This window comes from Molothrus aeneus, chromosome 3 (genome assembly GCF_037042795.1).
Source record: "Molothrus aeneus isolate 106 chromosome 3, BPBGC_Maene_1.0, whole genome shotgun sequence".
Classification (NCBI taxonomy): Eukaryota; Metazoa; Chordata; class Aves; order Passeriformes; family Icteridae; genus Molothrus; species Molothrus aeneus.
In genome coordinates this window covers 7,621,374-7,642,183 of record NC_089648.1, presented here as the reverse complement: position 1 = coordinate 7,642,183, position 20,810 = coordinate 7,621,374, and positions in this window count along the sequence as shown.

Below are 20,810 nucleotides of genomic sequence, written 5' to 3'. Positions count from 1 at the left end.
CTGTGGAGCAGTTTAACTGTTCTGAGTGGAGGGATGGGTGTGAAGTGGCTCCTTGTTAGTATCAGTCATACTCAGAAGTTGAGCATCTCTTTAAGATGTTGTTTGATGTATGTCCAGTGCCCAATTTCTGAATTATTTTGGTGAAGTCCTTTATGATGTGTATGTGATAAGTAGGGTTTTAGGTCTCTGTTTTACATTTGTATTTTAGCAGCTGTATTTGCTTGCTGTTTCCTCCAGAGCAAATACAAAACCTTATTTTAAGTTGGTTGCTTTGTATCAGCAACACAAAAAGCCAACTTGCTTACTAGAGCCAAAAGTTAACATAGTGGGAAATAATTTCAGACACAAGATCAGTCTCTCTTATGTGGCTTTATCAAATTCAATGAGCAGTTCTTGAGAGCTTGACTAAGAGGGAGCTTAAGCCCAGCATTTCAGATTTTATTTAGGAAAGTAACTTGCTGACTCTAAATTAACTAATATTGATGTACCTATGTTTTAGTGTTGCCTCTCTGGGCTGTGTTCCTCCAGCCCTTTATCCCACCTGGCAGTAGCTGTTGGGTGATCCTAATCCAGGCACCAGATTCCACTTTTTTTTAAGTGAAAGAAGTGTGTCTCACATCCATACTCCCTGTGCCACCATTTTTGGTCTCTGCATATCCACTTACTCTGAAGATTTGGAGCTTAACTTTAAGATTTAAGGTTTAATAAAGTACAGGCAATGTTCTGGTCAAATATTTTGTTCACTGTGATTTTATTTCTTGCTCTGGCAAAAAACCCACATGACTTTTCTTGGCCTTCATAGGAGTAAGAACTTAACAGCACTTTTCATAGAACTTGGTTTCAAAGGCTGTGGAATTAAGAGGAAGAATTCTAGTGTCAGGATAGTTGTTGGGTTCTTTTTTGCCCCTGGTCCAGATCAGGAGGATATTGAGGAGCTGTTTGCTCAGCTCTTACTTTGTGTAATGACTCATCCTCAGTGATGAGATGTTTTTGCACTAAGTGGATGTTGCAGACCTGTTTGTGGCAGGTTGGCCTCTAAATATTTTGTTGAACAGAAAGCCACTGTTTGTGTATTCCTTTTTTTAATCTGTGAGGAGGCTTAGATCTTTAGACCTTGGTAATACAATGTCAAAAAGATAGCTGGGTGTGTAAAAAGCTTTACATCTGTAAATAATAGTGTTAAAAAGGGATTGTTAGGACTGCGTGGACTTACAGGATCTTAATGTAAGCTACCTTTTTGATTGCCCTCCTGGGAATATTACCTGTTACATGATCAAAACTAAATAAATATACAAGAAATTACTTATTTTAAACCAAGACATTTGCCTAATTCTGAGAAATGGCTGCAAAATGCTGAGGCTCAGGAATGCTCTCAGCTGCAGCACATCTAGGCTGAAGCTTTCTGCTTTTTCCTTGGTGGTGATCCTTACTGTCCCTCTGCAGCAGAAACACCATGGAGCAGGACATGGGGGTAAAATTCCACAAAAAACAAGGCTGGGGTCAAAGGCAGGGGGTGTGTGCTCTCCAAGTCATCATAGTTGCTCTTCAGTGGGAAATAAGCCTGGATTTTCCGTCCATCTCGCTTGAGAACACATTTGTAGGCTTCTATGTGATTTGAGACGTGCTCTGCTGTTGTGTCCCCTGCCAGCAGCATCCCCCTCATCTCCTTCTGCAAGCAGGCTATTACACACAGCAGGGTCTCTAGCAGCAGGGGGGCTTTATCTTACTGAAAGCTCCTGTGATGTCAGAAAGATTTAAGTTAAAAAAAAATAAATCCTGGAAATGAAAAAAAAATCCTTACAGCTCTGGCAACCACTTGTGTCTCCTGATGGTGGCAGGGCTGAGGGTTCTCACCCTGCTCCCTTGAGAGGAGCTGCCTTCACCTCTTTGTGATCATGTGTGTGCTGTTCCATGGAGGCATCCCAAGCAAAACCCAGCTGGAAAATATCTGTGGAAAATGCCTCTAGACCCCAGAGTGAGTGAGAGCTTCTGTGATAAATGCTGACCCTTGGGTTTGCTCCTGAGCAGTTGCTCTCCGCTCCTGCCAACCTAGATTTGCAAGAAATTGTGTGATTGAGGAAAACTTCAGTTGAATTGGTGAGGGGTAAATTCTCCCTTCTGCCTTCATCTTGTGCCTGCTTTGAGGAGAGGCTGAGACAACACCTCAGTCAGCAGCAGGTGAGGGATCTGAGACAACACCTCAGTCAGCAGCAAGTGAGGGATGTTCCTTTATTTTCCTGGGACTGGAGGAGCAGGAGGCCTGGAGGAGCTGCCCAGCCTCCCTCTCCCAGAGCATCAGTGCCTGGCAGCTGAGCCCTGTCAGGAGGCCGGGCTGGGAGCGCTGCCAGGAGAACACATGGCCATGGTGCTGCCTGAGGAGCCGGCCCTGGCAGGATGGGCACCGGCTCCCCCTGAGGGGCTGCGTGTCCTGGAGCCTGGAGCCGCTCCCAACAGCCCCAGAGCCAGCTCAGGAGGGGCTCGGGAGGGCTGCCAGGCTCAGGTCTGCACATCCAGGGACCTCGGGCTTGGGATCGGCCGGGGAGGGGGGAGGGACCGGCACAAGGGCCATGTGCTGCTGTGCTGGATGGATGGATGGATGGATGGATGGATGGATGGATGGATGGATGGATGGATGGATGGATGGATGGATGGATGGATGGATGGACAGGTGGATGGATGGATGAATGGACGGATGGATGGATGAAGGATGGATGGATGGATGGATGGATGGATGGATGGATGGATGGATGGATGGATGGATGGATGGACAGGTGGATGGACGGATGGATGGACGGATGGACGGACGGATGGATGGACGGATGGACGGACGGATGGATGGATGGATGGATGGATGGATGGATGGATGGATGGATGGATGGATGGATGATGGATGGATATGTGGATGGATGGATGATGGATGGATGTGTGGATGGATGGATGCATGGATGGACGAGTGGGTGGATGAGTGGATGGATGGATGGATGGATGGATGGATGGATGGATGGATGGATGGATGGATGGATGGATGGATGGATGGATGGATGAGTGGCTGGATGGATGGATGGATGAGTGGCTGGATGGATGGATGGATGGATGCATGGATGGACGAGTGGGTGGATGAGTGGCTGGATGGATGGATGGATGAGTGGGTGGATGGATGGATGGTGGCTTTTCCTTTGTGCCTCCTGCCATCTCCAGCCCGCTGGGCTGAGGGTGGGGAAGATGCTCAGAGGAGGGGAGGCTTCTCCAGCAGATCCTGGGGGTGTGGGCAGCATTTGGAGCATGGGTATGGAGGGGCTTGACAGCTGGCCTGCAAGCAAAGCTGAGGTAAGAGAGGAAATAACAATTGATGATTTTCCAGTGTATCCATAGCAAAGAAGAGGACAAGACTGTCAGCATAGAAACAGACTAGAAAAGATACATGAAAATTTTTGTAAGCTACACTATGTGCATAAGTAGATGTGTATACAGGCTTTATTAAATTTCTATAAAACTTTTGCCAACTATATTGATGTTAATTGCTTTGCACCAATGAATATAATAAGTTATTGTGATGTAGTTAATGACCTAAGATCACACTTTGTTAAGAATATACAAGTTAAAGACCACGCAGAATAAAAAACTTTTTTCTTCTTAGACCCTGATCACGTGTGTGTGTCACGTCCAACCCAACAGTGACACGGGGGGGGCAGGCTGAGGGCAGCACTGCTCTGCCTGGGGGACAGGGTGGGAGCTGGGCCTTCAGCAGGCAGATGTGAGCAGCAGGAGCAGCCCCAGGGGCTGGTTTGGGGGATCCTGCTGTGCATGGGTGCACTGTTTTCCTGGCATTCCCTCTGATACATTCAAGTTTTAAGCAGTCCCTTATGATGACTCTTAATGCTGACTTCTAATTCACAAAAGGGAGACCCTGTTTGCTGACACAGAAATTACATCTCTCAATTTAAGGAAAGAGTTTAGGTCAGAAAACCTCTCAGAATGGATCCTCCTCTTTCTCATTATACTCATTTAGCTAAATGGCAGTTTTGGAAATAGAGAGTGCCACAGCAGTAGTTTGCAGTGCTGGCTCTTGGAGCAGCCGCAGGGGTGACACCAGGGAGCTGTGACTTGCTCCTGTCTGGGCTGGAACTGAGCTGGGTGGGGAGCTCAGGTGTTTCCTGAGAGAACACAGCACCAGCAAAGGAAAGAGTTACACAATCTGGGGACTTGCAGTAGCTGTGGGCTCCCTCCAGCCCCCTCCTTGGGTCTGTGTGTGCCAAAAATGAGCAGAAGCTTTTTCTTTGCATCGTTGAGGAAGAGGGACTCATTTAGTGGATCAGGGTTAGGGGCTTTTGTGGTGATGCCATCCCCACCCCCCCAGGAGAAAGAAATCCTTCCTCCTTCCCCTTCCCTGGGACATGAAATGCTTTAACATTATGGTATTTGTCCTTGTTTTGAAGGGTGGAACTGGCTCTTTGATAAAAGCTCCAGCTCTGCTGTGCAGCTCACACACAGTGGAGTTGAGAGATGTTTTCTGCCTGGTGTCACCGTGGAGCCTCGCAGACACTGAATCCCTCTAGAGGAGGGCACATCTGCTCAGGAATCTGATCTCATTTCTGCCTTATAGGCTCTCCAGCTAAATGGACCATTTGCTCTCATGAAAGTAATTGCTTTGAATGCTGTGGAAAAGAGAAGCCAAAGCCTCAGACAGCATCTAACCTCGCTGGTGTTTATTCAATAAATTAATAAACACTAAGAGGGCAGTTCACAACAGCACACAGCCTGTTTTTATGCCATCCTGGACACTGCTAGGAGAGCACAGAGTGCAGCAGTCCCTGCTCTGCCTTCCTGAGCCTCAGGAGATGCTGTAAAAACGCTCCAGTGCCAACACTGAAGCTGCCCTGGCCCTCCTGCTGCCCAGGGAATGTGCTCCCAGCAGCAGGGACGGAACACAGCGAGCCTGGGAAGCCTGGGTCACCCAAACTCCGTGTCAGGGTGACTTGTGTGCTCTCCCTGCATGTCAGAGAGGCATAATTCCCTTCCTGCCATCAATCTTCTTCCTCTCTGCCCCGCCCCTCTCTGCACATCCATAGCTCTGCTCCCTGGAGCACAGGAGTGCCACAGCATCCCCTGTCTGAAAGGAGCAGAGGGTCCTGCCCTGCACAGGCTCCCTCTCCTGCCACTGCACCCACCCACAATAAAAACAGTGCTATATATACATAAATTTATTGTAAATATAGTGCATGTAATTATATATGTGCATACTAAATATATAATAATAATATGCTATTATTAAAGTTATTATAATAAAATAAAATAAAATAAAATAAAATAAAATAAAATAAAAATATATAAAATATATAAAATAAAATATGTTGTTATGAAAATAAAAACAGTGTTATATGTACATAAATTTATTGTAAATATAGTGTCTGTAATTATATATGTGTCTACTAAATATATAATAATAATATGTTATTATTAAAGTTATTATAATAAAATAAAATAAAATAAAATAAAATAAATAAAATAAAATATATAAAATAAAATATGTTCTTATAAAAATAAAAGCAGTGCTATATATACATAAATTTATTGTAAATATAGTGTATGTAATTATATATGTGCCTACTAAATATATAATGATAATATGTTATTATTAAAGTTATTATAATAAAATAAAATAAAATAAAATAAAATAAAATAAAATAAAATAAAATAAAAAATAAAAATAAATTATAAAATGAAATATGTAATTATAAAAATAAAAACAGGGTTATATATACATATATTTATTGTAAATATATTGTTTGTAATTATATATGTGCATACTAAACATATAATAATAATAATATGTCATTATTAAAGCATGTGAGGTTAGACAGATGCTTTTTTAATGTTCTAATTATAATATATTTATGATAATTATATATTTAGGCATATTAAAAAATATTTCCTCAATCTCATTCCAATGTCACAATGGGAGAGGAATGGAATATTATGATGGAAGGCTGCTGCTAGCTTTATATATATATATGTATATATATATATATAACTCTATACTTTTATTTTTCTATAGGGCTATTTCATTTCTCCATAGGGTTAAAGGTAGGTTGCCCTAGGTTTACTTGGTAATATTGCCTTTTCTGTATTTTTTTGTAAGTGGCAAAAATGATTGTGGATTCTTCAGAAAGAAGAGACATTTTTACTGATGTACAGTGTTTAAATGGCACCAGCCAAAGTGTGGAGCTCACGTTCATCACCCAGGCCACAGCCACCAGGGGCCAGCCCAGGCACTTTCTGTAGAGGCTGTGAAGGGCTGTGAAGAGATTTCTGTCCCTCCTGCTCTGCCCTGCCCTCTCCTCACCTCCTCTGAGAGCCACCTTCACAGCCCTGAGACAGACCCAGCACACTTCTAATGATCATTTCTTTCTTGGGTTTCTTTTACCAGTTATAAGAAAATTAAGTTTGTTTCTCCAGCAGTCTTCCATCCTGGTGGGATTCCATCAGGTGCTCTGCAGAGCAGCTCAGGCCCAGGGGGCGTTTGCCTTTGCAGAGATGACCTGACTGGCACCACAAGGAACTGCTTTTATTCATTTATTTTATTTCTTTTATTACGCTGCTGCTGCTGTCCTCAGGATCACTCCTTCAGCTGGCCTAATCGTGGTGTGTTTGTTGGTGCTGATTTTGTCCCAGCACTGTGGGCATTCACAGAGCACCCATTGCTCCATCCCATGGGTGCAGGGAGCTGCTGGACCTGGGAGCCAAATCTCAGCCCCTGGGCGAAACCTGTAAGGAGCTGAGCTGTAGCTTTGGGGTGAAGGCAGCCAAAATAAAATTAACCCATAAAATAGCCACAGGTGTTTGTACAATGGCACAGATGTGGCCAGGGCTTCACAAGCTGAGGAAGAGCACACTGGAAGTGTTTCCATATCAAATAAACTCGGGACCAAGCACAACAAACCACAGGGTGGAGCAAAAGTGTGCTGGAGACTCAAAGGAACAAAAAATGGGGACTGTGGATGCAGTCAGCACTGGGAATAGACACCCAGCCCTCTCTGTGAGCCCAGGAGCAGGATTTCCCTTCCAGCCTTGCCCCAAGAATGACTCTCTCAACTCTTTTGGGCAAGTTACATCACTTCTGATTTTTTATTTTCTCTCCTAAACACGAGGTTGCTGCTTTTATGCCTTGGCAGTGTGGCTGGGACAATTTTAATTGTTTGCAACATGCTCCAAAGAGCCACCAGGTGAGATTTACCCAGGAGAGGAGGGGTTCAGCTCCTGAAATGCACCCTCCTCCCATTACAGATCCTCTGGAAGCTGGAATTGATGCTCCAGTGTTGGCAGAGCAGGAATTCAGGCGGGACCATAGAGGTCTCTCCTGGGGAGCTGGGAGAGGAGAGCATTCCTGCTGATGGAAATCAGCTTTCAGCAACGTTGCTGAGCTCCCTGCTGCTCAAAATGCTTGCCTAGATGTTAATAATGATGTTGTTCCATAGCTGAACAGATTCAAACAGTGGGAAATACACCCACCTTATTTAGAGGTGGCTAAATAAGCATATTTTATTTAATAAAATGTCATAACACTCTTTTGGCATTAGGCCTGTTCTTGGTGTTCCCTGTGCTGGTTCCTGTGTCTCTGTTGGGTACAGGGCTGCCTGGTGCTGATATTGGCAGCCAAATAATTTTTTTTTAATGAGGAACCAACACTTTTGACTGAGGATTTTGGCTCCACTTTGTGACTGCAATCAGCCAGTGACAGTTGAAGACTGTGACATTAAAAATATATTTTTTAACTACAGTTAATTGATCCTCATGGGAAATTAGCATGCAGTGGGCTGTTTGCTCTCTATTTATCACTCTGCTGTGCTGAGTGAGCTTGGCTGTGCTGTCTGCTCCTGTATTTCCACTGCCATCCATGAATCCCCCCATGCCTTGGTGATGCCAGGCTTGGATTTCAGAAGGCAGAGCCTTAGCCCCAAGCTGGGACAGGCAGCACTCAGGTGCTCCTGGAGGACTGCTGGATGGTTTCAGACATTCTGTGGGTGCTCTGCTCCAGTTTCCATCCCCATTTTTTCCTTTCTGCTGCTTTCCTCCCCCTGCCCTGCCGTGGCTCCAGCTGGGAAGCCAGGGCCATGTGTGTGTCTCCAGGCTACACATGGAAACTCGGCTTTCTGGGGCTGACTGTGCCTCTGCCACAAACCAGGGGAGCCTGGCCCTGCCTGGCTGGCACATTCAGCAGAACTTCAGTCTCCAGACCTCATTTCAGGCAAACAGAAATGAGAAGGGAGGGGATGATTTTCTCTCCTCCCCGAGAGCCAGCGATGATCCCGCGTTCGCAAAGCTGCAGCCCCGGCGCGGGCAGCTGTGCTGGACTGCAGGGATGCTCCCTCCCAGGATATCTGAGGCTGGCTCCAGCTGCAGAGATGCTGAAAGGATGCTTTAGAGGCACTGAAGAAATGCTGAGAGAATCTGCTGGAAGCTTGGGGGTGGTGTGGCTGTGCCACAGCTGAGCTGACCGCTTCAGCTCTCCTTCGAGCCACTCTATTTATTTCTTCCCGAAGCAGCTCAATTTTTCATAACTGCCCTGTGTGAAAGGCTTATTATTTTCTGCTGCTGTTGTTATTCTCCAAGGTTACACAGCATCTCTGAGGCAGAAATGCAGCCCTAGGAAGGAGCTGAGCCATCTTGGCTCCATTTTCCCACCCGTGCAGACACCTTTGCCCTCGGCAGTGATGGGGAGATGTCCCGTTGACAGAGGGATGTAATCAGGATTAGAAATGGAATAACTGGGCACAAAGAGCTAATTAATGTGTAGATGTGCTCTAGTTAATTGGGGAGACCATAAGCACCACTCTACACAGTTAAGGGGAGGTGGTTTGCTCCTTTCCATCTGACACATGAGGAGGAGAGCGGGAAGTTCTCAGCCTTGTGCTCCAGATAAGAGGTCAGCTTTCCCATTTCCAGGTTTGCCACACTCTCCAACCCCCAGCTGTGCAAACTGTTGTTAAAATGACTCCTTGTGTTCCCATTTAAGTTGGTTTAACTGCACAAATGACTTCTGTAGGTCAAAATTGTAGGATTCTGCTCCTCTGCTCTGGAGGGACCCCACCTGCAGGGCTGCATCCAGCTCTGGGAACACCAGAGCAGGAAGGACCTGGACTTGCTGCAGTGAGGAGAGCTGGTTGTCCAGCCTGGAGAGGAAAAGGCTCTGGGGAGACCTAAAGGAGACCTAAAAAAAAGCTGGAGAGGGTTTTGTTTTTGCAAAAGGCTGTAGTGAAAGAACAAAGGGTGATGGCATTAGACTGACAGAGTTTTGGTTTTGGTTTTGGTTTTGGTTAGATATTGGGAAGAAATTCTTACTGTGAGGGTGGTGAGGCACTGGCACAGGTTGCCCAGAGAAGTTCTGGATGCCCCATCCCTGGAAGTGTTCAAAGTTACATTGGATGGGGCTTTGAGCAACCTTCCCTATTGGAAGGTGTCCCTGCCCATGGCAGGGGGGTTGGAACTGGATGATCTTTAGGGTCCCCTCCAACCCAAACCATTCTGTGATGATTCTGTAACAGATTACTTGTCTAAAGTAATTGAAAACTGCCCCTGCTCTTATGCACATATTCAGGGAGCAGTGGTTCTGAAGAATTCCTGAAGAATTCCTGGAGAGGGGTTGTTTGGTGTGCACGGGGACAGTTTGGACAGTTTTCTTCCAGCAACAAGGCAAAAAGAAATGAGAGTTAAAGATTCACATGGAACAAAGTCTGCCTGGGGCTCAGAGTCAATTCAGAGATGTCTTAGAGTGCAGGAAAAAAGTGATTTAACAGAGCACAGGGCTCCACTCCTAACACCTGGAGCCCAAGGAAAGGTTTTCCCAGGAGCTTCTGTCTTTGGCAGGGCCTCGAGGGCAGAGGCCATCACCTGGCTGGGTGAGGCACTGGGTGACACCAAAGGTCCCTGCAGCTCCCCCAGGGCACCAGCAATGGAGAAAATGGCAACTGGGGCTGGAAAGGAGGAGGTGACAGGGCTGGCAGGTGGTTTTGGGTAGCAAGGGGGACGAACTGAGGGTGTTTGCTCAGCAGATGTGCTGAGGCTGCCTGGCACAGAGAAAGATGGATCCCTGCCTTCCTCTGAGCTGGCCTTATCACATCAAAACAAGAGGCCAGAGAATGAGCTTTATGGCTGGTGTGTCTGAAACAAATCAAAGGAAAGAATATTTGTCTTGCCTGAGTGTGGCAGGGAAGATGCCAAATATTTCACGTGGGAGCCCAGGGGTCAGGGTGCTGCTGTGCTCTGTGTTGGAGTGGCACATCCTGGTGGGCAGGGACTGATGGCAACAGCAAGGAATGGGCCTGAAGTCACAGACAATGGACCAAAACTGAAATAAAAACTCCACAATTTATTGTACAGCTCAGTGGGACAGACTTTGGAACAAAAATCTGGATGTCACCCCAGGGGACTGCAGCCTGCTTTAGGGACATCCAGCTGCACTGCTCTGCTGATATCCTGCTTTCCCAGTCCCTTTCCTGTCCCTTCCCTGTCCCTTCCCCACCCCACCTCCCTTCTGCAGCTGATGTTGGCTGTAGAAAAGGTCAGGATTTCAGAGACAAGACAAAAAAAATGCTCTTTCATTTCCATCCACCTGTGCTTGCTCCCTCACTGACTGTCTCTCTGACTTCCTGAGCCAGAATTAAGCACTTCTCGCCTCCCCTTCCCACCCCTCCCCTAATTTTTGTGATTTGGGTTTTCCCTGGGCATTTCTCTACTCATTGGGATGCAAAATTTCCAGCTAGGGGCATCCTTTGAATATACACACATACATATATGTACATATGCATACATATATATATATATATAATATAAAGGCTGACAGGGGGAGATGAGAGGCATGGAAGCTGTGTGAGGGCTTTGGTGTCTGTATAAACCTTCCAGAAATGGCAGATCACTGATCTGGGGGTGGCAGGAGTGGCTCTGCAGGCTGAGCCCCCCTCACTGGGCCAGCTTTGGGATGGAGGTGCTGGAGGGAATCCCCTCTGCTTGGGCAAGGTGCTGGAGGAGCAGCAGAAACTCCTGGGCGAGCTGAGCCAGACAGGAAGAAACATGGTCGTGTCTATTTTAGGATTTTTGTGCTGCTGCTCCTCAGCACCCTGTCCAAACCCATCCCTTTAATGGATGCTGCCCCAGAGGAAGCACATACATCCTCCTGGGAGAGGGTGCTGAGCCCAGAAGCCTTTTCCCCAGCCTATAAATTGGTCCTATAAAAGATGTTACTCCTCCCTGCCTCTCCTCAGTAACCCTGTGCCGCGGCCAGAGCAGCTTTGCTGCCAGCAAATTTGTCACCAGTCCCCCTCTCTCTGTTCCTCCTGAGCAGCTCCCAGCAAAACCAGGCAGTTCAGCATCCCAGAGGGGGCTGGGGGATGCTCTGGGAGCTGGGGGGACACTGGGTGCTGGCAATGGGGCCATGGGGGAATTTGGGAGCTGGGTGGGTGCACAGAGTGGGGTCCCTGCAGCTCTGCAGCCACCAGGGTAAATCCTCTGCTCTTCCAGGCTCAGCCTCCTGGGATGCTCCCTCTGAGGATCTCAGTGCCCTGTGGGGAGCCCAGCCCTGCACTGGGGGCTGTGGGCTCAGCATTCCTGGCTGTGTGAGGAGCATCCCTGCTGCTCCCACCCTGGCTGATGGGTTGTGCTGCCCAGTCAGTGCCCAGCAGCACCAGTGTGGGGGTGAGATGGAGCAGGGAGGGTTCCCAGCTGGCTGCCCCATCTCCTGCCCATCCCTTGGCACAGTGCTGGGATCCCCAGGTGCTCCAGGTTGCAATGCAAGTTGTTTTCCATTCCCATCTGTATGGCAGATTATCTTTGTCAAGTGGGCAGCTTGCCTTATCTCTGTCTTTGAGTGCCCACATTCACACCTCCCTGGGGAGGGGACATTGCTGATAACAGCTATGGAATGTCACTGCATGGCTGATAAGAGCTGTAACATCCCATTGGGAGATGTGAGCCCAGGGGGAGGAGCCAAGCATTCCTACCTGGATATAATCCAGAGGTTTTTGAGACACCAGCACGGCTTCTCCACGGGATTCCCCAGAGGAACAGCAGCTGCCTCTCCTTCCCCTGGATCCTCAGAGGAAGAATCCATGAATCCATCCTTCTCTACAGGATCCCTGCTCCAGCAGAACCACCCCTGACACTGCAGGAGGGCTGAGCCACAATTCCAATGGCACTGCCACCAACACCCTGACCCACAGGGTGTCAGGCTGGGTTCTGACTCTGGCACTGTTGTTCTGGTTTACTGCATTGTTTATTTTATCCTTTTATTTTTTTTCTCTTCCCTATTAAAGAACTGTTATTTCCTGCTCCCATATTTTTTGCCTGAGAGCCCCTTAATTTAAAATTTATAGCAATTTGGAGGGGTGGGGAGGGTTTATATTTCCCATTTCAGGGGAGGCTCCTGCCTTCCTTAGCAACTCCTGTCTTTCCAAACTGAGACACCAGGGAGCACCAGAGACCCCCCTGACCCTCCCACCCCTCAGAGGGGGAGACTTCCAGCTTTATTTGAAAACAGAAAATTCCCAATTCCCTTTACAAGTGACCAAGTGGGGAAGAGCCCATCTGGACCCAGTGCCACTGGGACCAGTAGCAGAGTCAGGTCCTGTCTGCATGCCTGGCATCCAAGTTTTGGCTGGTGGTGCCTTTTTGGGGCTGCTCCTCTTCCTTGCATGCTTGGGGAGTGTAGCAGAGTTAGTTTGTGTCTGGAAGCTCGTGTTTCTTTTCCCTGAGGATGTCAGAGCCCTTCCACTGAACACCAAAGAGGTGATGCGCTGTCCTTCAAAAATAAATTCATTCCTTGGGTGCTCAGGGTGTAGCAGGGTGGCTGCTGGAAATCTGCACAAGCCCAGCATCAGGGAATTGTGTATTGAGACAATAAAGGTTTAAAATAAACCCTCTGAAGGTCCTCTGACCGCTGAAGCTTGGGGGAATCCCTGGGTCACTGGGTGAAGCCCTGGGGCAGCTCCAGGCTGTGGTTCCTGTGTCACTTTGTGTGCAGGGCTGGGGGCTGCAGGGATCCCCACGCCTGGGAGTGCCCACAGCTGCATCCTTCTGCACAGAAATGGGATTGAAGCGGGCTGGTCCTCCCTGCTGCTCACCGTGGGAAGGAGAAGGGAGCATCTCAGAGCCACCAGACCCTGTCAGCTCACATCTGGCACCTCCTGCCCAGCAGGCTGGGTGACACCACGCAGATGCAATGCCTTCTCTCTCACTTGTGCCCAGATTTTTAAAAAAGAAGATCCCTTCCCTTAGCTTTTCATCCCCTCTCAGCTGGGCTGTGACTCTCCTGCTGCAAGTTTCTGCCAGGAGCAGCCCCCTTTGCTTTCTGCTCTCCCAACAAAGCATGGCCAAGTATTTGCACGAGGGCAGCTTTAATGAGCTGCTTTCCTGACAATGTAAATAATCTTGTCATCTTCCTGACAAATTAATGCTTAACCCCCCTCCCCCACCTCCTTCTAACTGGCTAAAGGGTTCCCCATTATTGCTTTGGGGCTTATTAATATTTTGGAGTACAGCAGTGACGCTGGGAGGATGCCAGGAGGTTGTGGTTGTATGAATTAATGCTCCTTTGCCTGTCAGGGTGTCTAAGCCTCAGGTTTGGGATGTGGGTGATTTAAATAATTCCCATGGATTCCTCAACTCCCCTTGTCACATGCCTGGGGACGGGAGAAATCACACGTACAGGCATGATTAACTAATGAGCTGTCTAATGAAGTGCCTCTGACTGCAGGCATTAACCAGCCACTGCCAAACAGATCAGGGAGGGGAAAAAAGGGGGAAAAAAAAGCATAATCCCATGTCAGGGCTCCCTAATGTGTCACCCTGCCTGTGGTGACAGAGGCTGCTCCCACCCCACGTGTGAGGGATGCTCCCTTCTGATAGGGACAGGTTTCTTTAACCAACCCCAATTAAATCCTCTCATTAAGCAGCCTTGAGCTGGGGGCTGCCAGCTACAAAACCCAGCAGGAACCCGAAATGAATAGCCCACAAAATGAGGAGAAATTTAATGAAAGCAAAAAACCCCAGAATTTTTCATGTCTGCGTGTATAAAACACAGATTCTCACACAGGTGCTCTGACCACACACCTTTCCAACAGGCAAAAGTCACTCCCTGCCTCTGGAGCTGGATTTGCCCAGGGCTGCAGGGCCAGGAAACAAATGCAGCTCTGCTTCCTAATGCAGCTAAATCCAAAACTTTCCATGGGAGCAGGAAAAGCAGTGTCTGCAGCTGGCTGAAAAGCTGTGCAGGGTCAGCAGTGCCTCTGGGGGATGGGGAATGTCACCTCTGGGATGCAGGGAACTGCACCAGGCTCCTCTCAGATTACTCCAAGGAATTAGAAGCCTCTCCTGGGGCTCCAGCCTTCCTGCCCCTTGGGTTGGGACTGGGTTTTTTCTCCCAACATGGCGTTGCTCAATCCCCAAGGAACCAGCCTGTCTCCCTGTTTTTCTCCTGGAGAAAAGGGTTGAAACAAGGGTGTCCCTCCAGGCACCCAGAGGATCAGAGGCATTGCTGGTGGTTTGCTGCTCCCTGGGCTGCTGGGAGGGGTTTTGTGCTGGGCTGGGATGTGGATGTGGATCCTGGAGTGTCAGAACTCAGCACATCCCTCCAGGTGTCCAGAGTCACCGAGGACCCTGCTGGGGGCTCAGAGACCCTGGCACACAGCCCAGAGCACCTGTGGGTGTGACTGTGAGCCCTGGAGCAAGATACCAGCTTTGTGTGAGGACCTGAAAGTCACACAAGTTTAAATAGTATAATAATAAAATGATCACAGGGTGCAAATGTAGATTTTAGGATTTTTGGTATGGGGGTTATGGGGACAAGATGGAGGAATCAGGGCGTGTCTAGTCCTTCTTTCTTCTTCTTGTTCTCCATTTTCTGCAGCGATGTTGGCACTTTGGGATTGGTTTAGAGTAGAAGTGCACTGTCTAACACAGGTGATAGGTATCGGGAATTAAGAGTAAATACGATACACGTAGTTTGTAGTATAAAAGGACAACAGCACCTTGGGGGCGGTCAGAGTGCCTGTGGCTGCCCTGCTGAGCAGATCTCAGCTGGGCAGAAAGAAAATTTTATAGATAAGAATTAATAAACAACCTCAAGACCAAAAACTGAAGAGCTCTGACTCTTTCTTCAGATCTGGGCCGAAGCAGAGACACCCTGCACATCTCAGGGCAGCAATTTGCAACCATCTGCCCCAGCCTGGGCAGTTTGGCACACCTGTGCTCTGGGGTGAAGCACCGTTCCCAAAGCCATGAGACATCCAATGGGATTTTTGCTGTGGGTTCTTGGGGTCTCTCGCTGCTCACAGTGACCCTGAGAAATGTTAGAAAGTCTCTTTTCCCAGCCTGGCGCTTGAGGAAGGAGTCAGAGCTCTTCAGTTCTTGGTCTCAAGGTTGTTTATTGTTCCTTATCTATAAAATTCTTTCTCCTGTCCAGCTGAGATCTGCTCAGCAAGACAGTCTGAGGCACTCTGCCTGCTCTTGGGGTGGTGTTATCTTTTTATACTAAAAACTACACGGACAATATTTACAATTGCTTTCCAATACCTATCACCTATGTTAGACAGTGAGCTTCTCCTCTAAACCAATCCAAAAGTGCCACCATCCCAGCAGAAGATGGAGGCCAAGAAGAAGAAGAAGGAGAAAGGCTGGACATGGCCAGATTCCTCCATCTTGCCCCCTGAACCCCCATTCTAAAAACTTCAAAAATCTATTTTTCACCCCCTGATAAATTCACTACTATTCTACTTAAACTGTTGTGGTTTGTAATTCTTCATATAACGGTTGGTAATTGTTTTTTCCAAGGGCTAAATCAAAGGCACAGGTGTCCTGGGCTCTGTGCCAAGGTCTCTGAGCCCCCTGGGCAGGGTCTGGAGCCCTCCAGGGCAGCCAGAGGAGTTTCCTGGGTTCTGGCAGTGGCTGTGGGCTGTGAGTTCCCCCCTCATTCCCTGTGTTTAGCCCCTTTCCCCAGGGGTTGTGTGGGGCCCTGCTCAGCCTGGGCTGGGATCTCTCCGTGAGCGTTTCCTCAGGAAGCGCTTTTGGAGGGATGGTGCGGAAATTCTTTGTCTCCACTTCCTCCTTCCTTTCCTGCTCACCCCCCTCCTGCAGCCACGTGTGCTGCCTGCTCCAGCAGCCTTGGCCTTCCATGTCTGCTATTTAGTGCTTTCTAAAGGATGGGAAGGGCTGGAATTTGGTTACCACTTGGTATGGTGTGGCTGTCCTGGTGCAGCACAGGGGCTGCTCCAGGCTGATCCATCCTTCCCAAAGGCTGGGGTGGCCCTTGCCCTGCTGAATGTCCTCCCAGTTCAGGTGCTGGGAGAGCAGAAGGGGTTTGTGTGCAGCCTGAGAGCATCCCTTCTTCTTCTCATCCTGGATAAATGGCTTTATTCCCTCAAATACACAGGATGTGGGAGCTGCCAAAAGTCCCGGTGTTTTCTGGCAGCATTGTCAGCAGCTGTTCCTGGGTGCTCCTGTCCATGAAGGGACAGCAATTTGCCTGCTGGAAAGTGAATTTGTGCTACACAGAACGTGCCTGTGCAGGGAGGAGGCCAATGGTCGTGCCTGCAGTTTGGATTTGTGGTCCTTGATCCAGAAGTTCCCACTGTGGCAGCAGAGATGCTGATGCTGCTGGGACGAGGGCCAGCCCAGCTCCCCTGCCTGAAACCTCCTCCAGCACCCCAGAGGCTCCTGAGCTTGCAAAAGGGATGGGTGGGATGGGATGGGATGGGATGGGATGGGATGGGATGGATGGGATGGGATGGGATGGGATGGGATGGGATGGGATGGGATGGGATGGGATGGGATGGGATGGGATGGGATGTGATGGGATGGGATGGGATGGGATGGGATGGGATGGGATGGGATGGATGGGATGGGATGGGATGGGATGGGATGGGATGGGATGGGACGGGACGGGACGGGACGGGATGGGATGGGATGGATGGGATGGGATGGGATGGGATGGGATGGGATGGGATGGGATGGATGGGATGGGATGGGATGGATGGGATGGATGGGATGGGATGGGATGGGACGGGACGGGACGGGACGGGACGGGACGGGACGGGATGGGATGGGATGGGATGGGATGGGACGGGACGGGACGGGATGGGATGGGATGGGATGGGATGGGATGGGATGGGATGGGATGGGATGGGATGGTCCCATGGCGAAGGGGTCTCACTGTGGCTTGGAAAACCCTGGGCAAGCTCTGCTCCCTGTTCCATGGACGTGCTGGTTCCCCCAGGGATTGCTCAGCTTGGTGTTATTTTGGAGCTTCAAAGTCTTCAGCTGGATTATTTTTTCCCCCCTAAGCATTTTTCCAGCACCTGCAGCCTCGACAGTTCCGTGGTTTAGGCCAGGAGCTGCTGAGACTCTTTCTGGCAGCCAAAAGAGCCCATGGGCAGATTAGCACTGCCTTGGCCAGGTGTTCCTGTGATCCAGGATCATTTCCCATCTCTGTGATCTGTGTGCCACACCAGGGAAAACCAAGGGATGTTACAGGCTGTGAAAAACGCCAGTCACTTGGTTTTAAAATTTTAAAAGTTTAATAGTAATAAAATGGTTATAAAAATAGTAATATAATTAGAGTAATAATAATTTGGACAATTAGGATTTAGAACAATACGAGACAATAAAAACAAAGAGTTAGGGACAGTCCGGGTACCTTTTTCTGGGCAGCAAGAGCCCGAAAAAGGACCCACGTTAACAGAGGATTAACCTTTAAAAGCAGCAGCCTGTTGCATATTCCTACACTTCATACATGATGCATAAATTCCATTCAAACACGGGATTCTGTCTGGTCAGTGTCAACTTCTTCCTCTGAATCCTAACGGTGCCATCATGGCTCAGTGAGGCAGGAAGAAGTTGATTTCTCCTGATAATGGAACAATAAATTCCCTTTCTCTGAAAGATTGAGGTGTCCTGGGGCTGCTATCTGGTGTGAGTACCTCATTCCTTTCTTAAAAAAATATCTCACATACATGGTTTCTATATTAACATTATGTTATAACCCTGAACTATATTTAACACACTACTTAAGAAAATTAACACAGCATAACTTTCTAACATAACACAGACAATATCCATTTCAATATTTGCGAAAAGCCAATCATAAAATACACATTTTTCACACAGGGGAACGGGGGTGGATAAACTGCAACACCAGGAGTGGGAATCCGCTGACTTCTCCCACCTGCAGCCCCCGTGGTGCTCCCATCCCTCTGCCATCCCACAGGTGCCCATCCCCTGGCTCAGAGCACGGCAGGGATGCTCAGGATTTCCTGCTGACCCCGGGCAGCTCCTGCTGGGAGTCTGAAACCCAAATCCCAATTCTGTAACCACAGCCCCATCTAATGGCCCGATCCCAGCAGCTCCCGGAGCATCCCAGAGTTTGGGGGATGCAAACCCTGCTCAGGAGCTGGGGGCAGGAGTGCTGCCCTGCCAGGAGTGACCAGGGACACACAGAGCAGCGGCTGCCACCGCCCTGGGGACAGCACCGGCCCTGGCTGTGCCTGAACGGGGATGGTTCCACCCATTTTAATGTGTAAACAAAGCTTTGAGGAGCTGTGGGGCTCTGCAGCCAGGCTGGGCAGCATTCCCTGTCTGGGGAGCCCTGCAGGAGCAGCCATGGACAGACAGAGCAGCCGTGGACAGACAGACAGCCATGGACAGACAGAGCAGCCCAAGGACAGAGCAGCCATGGACACACAGACAGCCATGGACAGACAGAGCAGCCCAAGGAAGGACAGACAGAGCAGCCATGGACAGACAGACAGCCATGGACAGACAGAGCAGCCCAAGGAAGGACAGACAGCCATAAACAGACAGACAGCCAAGGACAGACAGAGCAGCCCAAGGAACGACAGACAGACAGACAGACAGACAGACAGCCAAGGACAGACGGAGCGGCCCAAGGACAGACAGACAGCCAAGGACAGACAGACAGAGCAGCCCAAGGACAGACAGACAGCCCAAGGACAGACAGAGCAGCAGCCATGGACAGACAGACAGCCCAAGGACAGACAGAGCAGCCATGGACAGACAGACAGAGCAGCCCAAGGACAGACAGAGCAGCCCATGGACAGACAGACAGAGCAGCCCAAGGACAGACAGACAGACAGCCCAAGGACAGACAGAGCAGCAGCCATGGACAGACAGAGCAGCCCAAGGACAGACAGAGCAGCCATGGACAGACAGACAGAGCAGCCCAAGGACAGACAGCCAGCCAAGGACAGACAGAGCCACCCCAGCCTGGCCACCCCTCTGGCTGCTGCAGGGGCTGGGGCACCCATGGAATGCCAGGCTCAGCTGCCTCCCTGCCCTTTCCAGGCAGGAAAATGGGGACATTCCCAGCACACCCAGGGCTGGGCCAGGCACCCTCTGCTCCGGTGGAACCCTGCTCTGACACCCCAGTGGCCACAGAAAGGTCCCCTGGTGGCTCTGGCTGGATTCCAGTGCTGTCAGAGGCTGGGGTAGGAAAAGCCATGAGGAATCAGTCATGAGGAATCAGCAGCTGCTCCAGGGTGCTTTGGTTCTGGGTTTCTTTTCTAACAGCATTTCCACACACCTTCAAACATTGCTGTTGACTCCAACCCAACCCCCAGTGCCAGATGTGGCTGATCCTGTCTTCTGGAGCCAAACTGTGGTGTTGGGATGATCCAGCAGCAGGCTGGAGCTCCTGGATGCTCTGCTGTGTGCAGCGATGGGGGCAAGCCCCCTGTGCTGCCCTGGGCAGGCTCCAGCCCCATGATCCACGTGTGCCAAGGTGGGACTTGGTGCTGCCAACAGCCAGGAAATGAGGAGGATGGAGGCTCAGCAGGAACCAGGCTGCAGCTCCTCACCTTGAAAACAGCTTGGGGTTGAAGCCTGGACCAGGATTTTTCCAACCTGGCTGAGAAAAATGCTCCTGTGGCTGGACAAAGAAGCTCCTCTGTACATCCTGCACCCCTTCCAGTGCTGTGGGCATTTCCCTTCACCTCCCAGTTCCTCCATGCTGGAGGCTGTGCCCTGGCCTCCCTGTGCCCTGGTCTCTGAGAGCCTCCTGCTGGATGAGTCTGAGTGGGGATGGTGATTTGGGGCTTTTTGGGAGCCCTGGGGGGCAGGAGGGCATTGACAACAAGGTGGCATCATCAGGAATTGTCCCTTTGGCTCTGGAGCAGGCACCATGGTGGGAGCAAGCCCCAGCTCTCCCACAGCAACACTATCCCATGAAAGCCCAGAAATGCAGGAATCCAACAGCTGGAGCCTCAGGATATTTCTTTTTTCCCACTGTTTTCAGTCTTTGCCCTTCCCTTGGCACCAGGGCAGGGGATCCTCCAGCATGGCTGGGACTGGCCAGGCTGGCACCACCACTGGCCCTGCCAGTGCCTCCCTGCTCCTCCAGGGTTTTCCTTGGCTTTGTGGCCTCTGCAGGTCCCACCAGCCAGGCTGGAAGGAAACCTGGCCCATCTCCCCCTGGGCTGGCTCCAGGGGAGCAGAAAGTGCCTCTTTGGGGGGTCCCTTTGGCTGGGAGAGGGAGCTCCCCCCCAGCCTCTGTTTATCCAGTACCCAAAGCCTACCTGTAAAAATTAATTTTGGCACAAGAACCCCAGGGAGAGCGTTTGCCAGGGAGAAATATTTTCAGCAGGATTTAGGAAAGCAGGATTTACTCACCCAGGGGAAAATCACCCAGCCAGGCTGAACAACCTGCTCAGACCTACTCAGCACAGCTTCGTCTGCAGTTCTATCTCAGATCCAGCTCTATCTCTATCATCTCTATCTCTATCTCTATCATCTCTATCTCTATCGCTACCTCA